This window comes from Myotis davidii, unplaced genomic scaffold (assembly GCF_000327345.1).
Source record: "Myotis davidii unplaced genomic scaffold, ASM32734v1 scaffold78, whole genome shotgun sequence".
Lineage (NCBI taxonomy): Eukaryota > Metazoa > Chordata > Mammalia > Chiroptera > Vespertilionidae > Myotis > Myotis davidii.
This window is the reverse complement of record NW_006290305.1, coordinates 4,772,041-4,780,467: the sequence shown is the minus strand read 5'-3', so window position 1 is coordinate 4,780,467 and position 8,427 is coordinate 4,772,041.

The window sequence follows — 8,427 nt, the reverse complement described above, 5'->3', positions numbered from 1 at the left end:
GGGGAGCGGTTGAATAATACAAAAACAACATCTGATAGCCCTGGCCATTGTAGCTCAGCTGGTTAGAGCGTTGGCCACAGGAGGCGGGTTTGATTCCCAGCCAGGGCACATACCTAGACTGTGGGTTCAATTCCCTACGGGAGGCAATGAATCTATGTGCCTCTCTCAGATAGATGTTTCTCACACTTTCTCTCACTTTTCCTCCCTCTCTAAAATAAATTTTTTTTAAATCTGAAATTGGTACAATCCTCATTGTTCTTACAGTTTATACATTCACTTTCTTTCTTTTTTCAATCCTCATCCAAGTATACATTTTTCATTGATTCGAGAGGGGGGAGGAAGATAGAGGAGAAACATTGATGTAAAAGAGAAACATCGCTTGGCTGCCTCCTGCACATGCCCCTACTGGGAATCGAACCAGCAACCTAGGTGTACTAGATGACTGGGAATTGAACCCACAACCTTTTGGTGTACTAGACGATACTCCAACTAACTGAACCACCCAGCCAGGCCTACATTCATTTTCTTTTTTCCTCATCAGGACTCCCCCTTGAGGAGGCAAGATAGGTGCTACTTTTAGCAATAGTTTGTCAGTTTGGTTTCCTCTGGAATAAGACTGCATGCAGCAGGTTGGGGACGGAAGAAGGAAGAAGCAGAAAGGGACTGAGGAGAGACCAAACTGAAGGGAACGGGTGCAAAATGCAGTTGAACACAGATACAAAGAACCGATTGGAGGTTGCCAGAGGTGGGAGCTGGGGGGGGAGGGGTAATAGGTGAAGGTGGTCAAAAGTTACAAACTCCCAGTTATAACATAAATCAGTCCTGGCGATAGACGGTATAGCATGATCACTATAGCCAATAATGCTGTATTGCATATTTGAAAGTTGCTAAGAAAGTAAACCTTTAAAGTTCTCATCACAAGTAAAAAAGTATTACTATGTGTGGTGATGGATGCGAACTAGACTTATTGTGGTGATCATTTAGCAAGATAAAAATATAGAGTAATTATGGCATACATCTGAAACTAATATAATGTCGTATGTCCATTTATATGTCACTCTGCTGCTGGGACCTGCTCTGTTCACACAAAACACTATTGTCCTGTTAGTAAGTCCCCCAGAATGGCTCCCCACCTTGAGAAGGAAAGAGAGCCAGGTTCTCTGTAAAATATAGAAGGCATTACAGAAGCAAGAAGAACGCTTCCAGAGACTTACCATAAATGAAACAGTCATCAACAGAATAAGAGAGTGCAGAGTTAGGGCTCTCACTTGACTCCCCTGAAGAAAAAGGGGAAAAAAATACTTACTGGGGTTCAAGCTAGTGCATAGGTTTTAAATTGTTTTAGGGAGATTTGCAATTCCAAGAATGAGAAATCTATGGCAATGCAGCAAGGCAAGAACTATTTAAAATGGTGTCCATGAATGGGTGACTCTTGCAGTTTCTAATAGCTACTTAGATCGCACACCTTCCATGTGGTGGGCACATCACCTACTTACCCATTTGTTCCTCACAACGACACCATGCAGTAAGAGTGATTAGCTTCACTTCTGATTAGGCTGCTGGGACTCAGAAAGGCTAACATAACAGCTAGAAGTTTCTGTACTGAGATTCAAAACCAGGTTTGTCCTGCTCCAAAGGCTGTGTCGTATTCCGATAAAGCTCCCGGATCAGTCCTACCTTATCCTTACATCAAAGAGAAAATACTAGACTGGGCTGGCAAACAGAGTCCCCATTTATGCACCTCTGATGCTATCCCACTCACTGCCTCGGGGCATCTTAAATTGCCTTTTTTAATAAACAAAGAAGCATGAGAGGGCTTACCTACAAGGAAATCTAATTCATTTGAAATACAACATAGATTTTTAGCTTTAGTTAGATTTATTTTTAGAACAATAGAGCAGAGGCTTTTTAACTCTTTTGAACCCGATCCACGGAATGAAAAGCCCTTTACATCACGTCCTAGTTCACACAAGTGCACACACATGTAACAGAAGTTTCACAGGACAATCCTCGCTACACGCTCGAGAAGCACTCAGACATTTTAGTTTCTCGTCTAGTCTTAGTTGGTGTTCATAGTCTCCCTTAACGATCCTTTATTTTTATTATTGTGGTAAGAATACCTAACATGAGATCTACCCTCTTAACAAAATTTTAAGTTTACAATACACTGTTGTTAACTACGGACACAATGTGGTTCAGTGGGTCTCTAAAACTTATTCATCTTATATGACTGAAACTCTGCACCCATTGAACATCTCCCGGTTTCTCCCCTTGGCCCCTGGCCCCTGGCAACCAGAAGGAGCGCCTGTGCCTCTATTTTAGAAATCTCCCATTAGTGGGATTCTGCAGTGGGAAACAGTATAAAGACTCCTCAAAAAATGTGAGACAGATCCTTGCTTTTTTCAAGATAGTCATGATCCACTGTATTGATGTCAGGATCCACATATGTGTTTGAATTACATTCATTGCAAGGGACTTTGAATTTTTCTTTTTTTGCTTTAAATTAAATAGTACAGTAAAGGTGGCATGGAAGACATGTGACGTAGGTAGGAAGAGACAGAGGAGGGACAAAAAGAGAGATTTTTAAAATGAATTATTGATGGCAACACAGTGGAAATATTAACATCCTCATGCATTCTTAATTCTTGAACCGAGGAAGAGATGCCGCTTTTATAAATGCTGCTTTTCCCCCCTACAGGCTGATTAAAGATGATGAAATACCAGATTGGCTTCACTAAGAAGACATTTTAAAGTCCAAAGAAAACTAAAACTCAAAGATTAATTCATCTTCCGAGTCTCAAATAGTATTCATCAGCTCACTTGCTAACTAGGGCAAGTCTCGGTCTGAAGCAAATGCACCAAAGAGCACGGATATCGTTGTCCACTAGATGGCGACATAGAACAGGAGTCGCCCCTTCCTTAGCCATACTTACTGACTGGTAGGTTGATCTATGCTACAGAATTTCTAAACTCAGGGCTACCCAAGAATTCACCTGAATTTAGCCTGAAAGTTTACCCACTGCTCCTGGCATGTTCCTGCCTCCTCTTGGCCCATCCCAGGATTTTAGCTTTATTCTTGCTGACAGACTGCCATTTACAATTAGTAATATTCTTGGCTATTTCCTGTGGCAGAACTGATGAACTACTGCTGTGTAAAGTCGAAGCCATCATAATGTCTGCATTTATTAATAATCTGAAAATTTACTATATGCCATTAAGCTTTTATTTCTTATCTCTTCCATGTAACATTTAAGAATCATTATGGGTCACTGTGTCATTTCCCATTGTTAACAATGTCTATCTCTCTAAATTATTCTACATATTGTAAAGTTGCCAGAAATATTTAATGGACATTTTAGTTCTTATCGTTTAACTGAAAAAAAAATGGTAATGGTATTCTCAAATACACATGGGCAAGCCATTTCCCCTGAAAAAATTAATACAGTGGGGCCTTGACTTACGAGTTTAATTCATTCCAAGACCGAGCTCGTTAAGGAGCTCATTAACTCAAATTACTCTATCAACTCAATGCAAAAAATCAGCTGAGAGACAGCTGGTATCTCAAAAAACTCGTTAGTCGGGACACTCATAGGTCAAGGCCCCACTGTAACTGGTAAGTTGAAAATGTATCATAAACAAAAATGTATGATTTTTGCAATATGGAAAGAGTCTTTTGAAATAATCATATGTAAGAGACTTTTTAAATTTTCATCAAATGATGCCTGTTCATAAGACTTATTTACACTTACTTGCAAGTCTCACTTATTTGAATAATTTTTTAACATAGGCAAAGAAAATATATTTATGAATGATTGTCTCTTGCTACTTGTATTTGTATATAATTTGAATTTTTGTGAGTCCATATTACTTTTACAAAGAGGGAAATAAAGATGTTTTGTTATAAAAATAATATGTAATGATGAGGGAAAACATGAACTTTATTATGGCATCACTTGGAAAGTTATTACTAACAGATCAGCTGAATGCTCACACAATTTAAGTGCCATGTATGTTAACTTTGGCTGTGAATTGCTGGTTTCAGAAATAATATTTCTTAATTTAGGTCATTTCCACTGTATTCTTATCAATAATTAACTATCCTTCTTAAAGTGGAAAGAATATCAAGTTGTTCATTATCATTATTGCAAAACAACTAGTAAGACAATTGGTAGTAGCACTTCTAGTTGTTAAAAACAGAAAAATCAGTATATTGAATATTTTACCATGCTTCAAGCTGCATAGTAACCCACTTACATTAGCTCATTTTATACTTGTAATAGGTGTGTGACATATGGGGCCGGGGGGGACATATCAAGGTTCTAAGAAAAAAATTTCTACATAAGGTCATACATCTAGTGAGTTCCAGAGCCAGGAAAGGACAAGCCCCATGATTCTTTTTTTTTTAATATATTTTATTGATTTTTTTACAGAGAGGAAGGGAGAAGGATGGAGAGTTAGAAACATCGATCAGCTGCCTCCTGCACATTCCCTTGACCGGAATCGAACCTGGGACCCTTGAGTCCACAGGCTGATGCTCTCTCCACTGAGCCAAACTGGTTAGGGCTCCACTCCCTTTCTATGCCCCTGATTCTATTATATTCACCAGTTTATTCTATTCTTCAGATTTTTTATTCACTTGATTTTTAGATTCACTTGTTGAGAAGTCTTTTTAGCAGAGATTTAAAGTATTGGATGGTCCTTTTTGCTTTTTCTTCACCTACGTGGGGAGTGAGCCAGGGGAGGCACAGGAATGATTCAGAACAGGCTGTGTGTCCCCATCATGCTCACACCCAGTGGTGAATGGGCCCTTCCCGACACCTGTGGGGTAGACTGTATAGGTCCTCATGATGCTGAATCTTGATGTCATATTGATTTGTGACATTGTCCGTCATCACCTTTCAAACTGCAACTCCCTGAGGTATATAGCATGTGTTCACTCAACTGATAAGCATGTTGAGTGCCAGGGACTTGTATCAGGTGCTGCATGCACGGAGGTGAGCGCAGACAGGCTCCCGGCCCACATGGAGTCTGAAGTCTAGCGGGGTACACAGACACTGACCAAATCAGCACACAGACAAACATACAATCACTAATTCACTGTAAGACCAATGTAAAGGCTATATGAGAGCCAATTACAGAGTCAAGCATAATTTAGAGGGAGGGGTGTGTCAGGAAGTTTCTCTCAAGAAGCATTATTTAAGCTGAGTGAGTCCAGATTTACCAGGGAAGATTGGAGGAAATGTTCCAAGAAGGACTGTGCTATACGAAGGCCCTGAGGTAGGAAAATGCTTTACTTGTTGGAGGAACTGAAGCTCCTGTGGCCCCAGTAGAGTGAGCAAAGGGAGGTGGTAGAAGCTGGGGACAGAGAGGCAAGGCAGGGGCCCCAGCATTGGGACCTTGTTGCCCATATTAAGAATTTTGGATTTTATCCTAACAACAGTGGTAAGCCATTCATAAGTCGAGAGTATATGGAATCTTTATGTTTCTAGAAAATGACATCAGCAGTTTTGATGAGATTGAATGGAGTAAGGGTTCACAGTGGAATATCAGCTCAGAGGTGCCTACTGTAGACTGGGAACAGGTGGCAGTCAGTCGATGATTCTCTCTCATCATTGATGTTTCTATCTCTCCCTCTCCTTTCCTCTCTGAAATCAATAAAAATATTTTTAAGACACACATACACACACACACACACACACACACACAAAAGTCCACAGCCTTAACCATTTTGCTCAGTGGATACAGCTTCGGCCTAGGGACTGAAGGGTCCAGGGTTTGATTCCGGTCAAGGGCAGGTACCTCCATTGCAGGCTCAATCCCCAGCCCTGTCTGGGGTGTGCGGGAGGCAACCAATTGATGTGTCTCTCTCACATCAATGTCCCCCTCCTTCCCTTCCACTCTAAAACTCAATGGGAAAATATCCTCGGGTAATGATTATTAATAAAACAAACAAAAAAGCACAGCAAGTGTTAATTCCCTTCTTCCTTCTGCCAGCGGACTCTACCACCACTCATACAGATTCACCCACATTTTCACCCAGATAGAAATAGACATTGAACTCTTCCTAAAAGTGCTATTGTACACATTTTACAATAAACTCTTTGTAGAGAAGGACAATGGCGTCCAGTGAACCCACCCCAACTCGGGAAATCATAATTCCTCCAGCAGAATCCTGCTCTGCTGGTGCTGAGCAAGCTTATGCCACCCACCGTCCTCTTATTTGTAAAACCGGAACAATAACCATGTGTATCCTACAAGGACAAAATTAACTGGTGTTTTCATATATTAACTAATATAGCCCTGGGGTTCATAGCAGGCTGTGAACATTTCGCCTAACCTGATGCATTTTCAGTTTGCCCAACGAGTGCTCTATCTCCCCACAGTGCTAAGGTGAGGCCTAGAGGACACAGGCCTGAATCAGGGATCTTCTGTGCAGTGTTGCACCTGCTCAGATTTGGCATCGGAATCAGGACTAAAGTTTCTAACTTAGTCTCACCAGTTCAAATGTCTATTATTAACCCCTGAAAGAGGGTACGGGTCAGTTATTTGTTTATTTTCTTGCTTTGTTTGTTTTGTAAATCTGGGATTTAAGAAGATCCTACATGAGAGTGATTTGTGGAAGAGAGGGTTTCTCAATCCTAAACCTGGTTTTAAGGAACCCAGAAGCATAGTTGAGATAGCAGCACCTTTTAAGATTCAATTAAAATTTACTTGAGCCTTTTCCCCAATCTCTGTGAGAAGCCTAATGATCTCCCCAGATTTGCTTATTAATTGTTGAGAATTTACAAACTTGTCTTTAGTTCTGGTTCCAAAATTCTGGTCTTGCTGAACTCACATCCCTCTTGGGGTCCACTCCTACTTCTGACTTTTGTTCTGTTCTGGCCAACCCAGACATAGAATTCAGCCTCTGCTTTGATTTCCCCCAACAACTTTCCCAAGCAGAGCCTTTTGGAATTCCATTTCTCTCTTTAATCTCTCTCCCTTCTACTCTCTTGACTGTTGTGCCCCCATTCCCAAACTCCTGTTGACGTTTAGGTTCAGATTGATTTAGCTATGACTTTACTTCCTTGTATTTTTCTATCCTTGGCCCAGGGCCTTACTTTCCATCTACAAGTGGATAATCAAGGTATTATTCTAAACAAAGATAGTTCTCTTAAGAGTAACTTTGGTGCAGCCTGGCCAGAGTGATTCAGTTGAGCTTCATTCTATGCGCCAAAAGGTTGAAGGGGGGGGGGGCCTCACTTGGGGAGGGGGGGTTGAGGTGGGGGAGTAGCTGATCAATGTTTCTCTCTCTCTTTCTCTCCCTTCCTTTCTCTAAGTATGTCCTTGGGTGAGGATTAAAAAATATAAAAGAGTAACTTTCATGCAAATTTTTAAAAAAAGATATATTCACACACACATAGAAACACAAAAACACACGTATATATACATGCATATACCTAATACATATCATACATGTGCATGTTATATAATACATAGAAATATATAAATAATTGCATAAATAGGTAATTGAAAATATAATACATATTTTAAATATATTTTATTGATTTTTTACAGAGGGGAAGGGAGAGGGATAGACAGTTAGAAACATCGATGAGAGAGAAACATCGATCAGCTGCCTCCTACACACCCCCCACTGGGGATGTGCCTGCAACCAAGGTACATGTCCTTGACTGAAATCAAACCTGGGACCCTTCAGTCCATAGGCCGATGCTCTACCCACTGAGCCAAACTGGTTAGGGCTATAATACATATTGTGTTTACATATACATACATACATATATATACCCTGCTGCATGCATTCATCTGCATAATCTAATCTAAACCACTATGGGACTGTGAACTTGACCTCCTGTCTCCTTCTGTAGGGTTCTAATTCTCACCTTTTTGTTTGTGCATGGCTGCAGACCCTCCTCTCAGAGTGAAATGGATCCCATCCAGTTTGCACTGTTTAGTTTGGGAAATGGAACTGTAAATATTTGTTCAGTTAGTCATTTATTCAAACACACATTCATTCAGCATACAGTAACCAAGCACCCACAACAGAATGCCATATCGAATCCTATGGAAGAGAAAAGATGGGTAAAGAAAGGAGGGGTTCATAGCTTTAGAAACTTAAAATCCAGCTGGATGTACAATGCTTAACACGAAACAAAACGTTCCCAAATGCACAATTCTCATCAGAAGAACAGCAAATGAGAGCAGAAAGCTAAAGCCTCGCAGTGTACACCAATGCTGCTGTCTCAGCAGAATGAGCAGGAGGAAGAAGCCACTGTGGTTAAAAGAAACTGCTGGCTTACGGACTTTTTGAAATTACAATTTGCATGCTCTTCTAACAGTGTTAGTTCTGCTTAGATGGCAGAGTGGCTTTCATGAAAATTTGAGCTCAGCCTTGCCTTAAGCCTGTTTTAAAAAAAGAGGTCAGGT